Raw genomic sequence first — 1,711 nt, forward strand, 5'->3', positions numbered from 1 at the left:
AATTAATGTATGTGTTTTAACTAATGAATGAAATAAACTTTGTATTATATAAATTATTTCAAATTAGTGCTTTAACAAGGCCGGTGTGAAACTTTTAAAACAATATTTTAAAAAAAAAATTATTTAAAATTGTCATTAAATAGTAGAAAAGTACTACAAAAGCTGCTACAATTTAGTAACAATTATTTTTAATATTGGCATTTAAAATCGAATAAAAACTACTATAAAATTGTTGCAATTTAATAACAGTTATATAGTTTTAAAATCGCTACAAGTATTTCAATGATAATTTTTATAGTTTTAAAAACCAACTAAATCGGCCGATTCAATCTGTTTCGCCCCAGTTGAATAAGGACCGGGGATTTATCCGATGGTTCCATGATCCATCTGAACCACCACATCCCTCGTATGACACAATATTTTTTGCTTAAGTCTGGACAATTTGGCAAAAACTTTTAAATAAATGGGCCTTAGCAAAAGGGTCCGTCTGAGGACAAGGAATAAAGAGGAGGGATATATCCTCCTCCCAAGTACGTCATATATTACCCTAATTAGCTGCCTATTCGGCTATTCATACGGACACTTATTTTAGTATCGGAATGTCTTTATAGGTGGCTTCACCTGCTCACCCACTGACGACTCTTGACTCTGCACCTCATCTCAGTTCTCGCGCTCAGATTCCAACTTCACCTCCAAGGATTCACACTCCACAAGACCGACGAACATCAAACACAACTCATTTAATCAAGAAGCAACCATCGAATTAATCTAGTTTAAGGCGTAGTAGCAAATTGGATAAAAACTAAAAAAAAAAAAATTAATCAATTGAATCGATTATATTTTGTATATAAATATATTATTTTTTATTAAACTTTTAAATATATAACTCTATCAGGTGGTTTGGTTTTTAGAAACTTGATCATTTTACCAAAAGTTGTCTAAAACCATTCCGAAATATTTTGGCAACTAAGATAAGCTTCGCAAAAAGATCTAAGGATGATTAAGACCGTTGTTACTATAAGCAGCAAGCCTGTCACTAATTAACTGTTTTGTTGCACCAATTATTGTTCTAGTTTCTTTGCTTTCTTTTTCTTTCCGCTCCAAACTATTTTTCTTTTCCTTTTCGTATTGCGTTAAACTTTCTTTTTTTATGGACATTTAAATTCAGGATAAAAAAAATTGACACAAAATTTAATTTTATCTTTATGGCTCTAACAATTAAAACCCAAAATGAAAAAAAAAAAAAAAGACAATTTATTTTATTTTGATAAGATAGATAGCATATTTAATGAAATAAGAGAATATATACAAGCTGATGATAGAAATCCATTTTCCAATTTCTATGGCAGCCATTCAATGTTGGTACTTGGAACCTTTACTAAATTTCAAGTAGGAGTAAATGCCATCTAGACCATGAAATAACTTTGGCCATTTATATATCAATAATTAAAAAATCATGTTCACATTCTACAGTTGGAATGCAAAAAGTAACAACCGATATTGCAAAATGCAAATTATTGCCAAATCAACCTCACTACCACTTCTCATTCAAACACGTACATTGCTTCAATTCATACACCACTTGTCAAGTTACTCCAATCCATATTATTTTTCCTTGTAAGACTTGGATTATATCTTTGCATGTTTAGTTTTCTTAGTGTTGTTTGATATGTATGTGCATGAGATAAAAATAATAATATATATTATAATA

The sequence above is a fragment of the Arachis ipaensis genome, chromosome B02 (genome assembly GCF_000816755.2).
Source record: "Arachis ipaensis cultivar K30076 chromosome B02, Araip1.1, whole genome shotgun sequence".
NCBI lineage: Eukaryota > Viridiplantae > Streptophyta > Magnoliopsida > Fabales > Fabaceae > Arachis > Arachis ipaensis.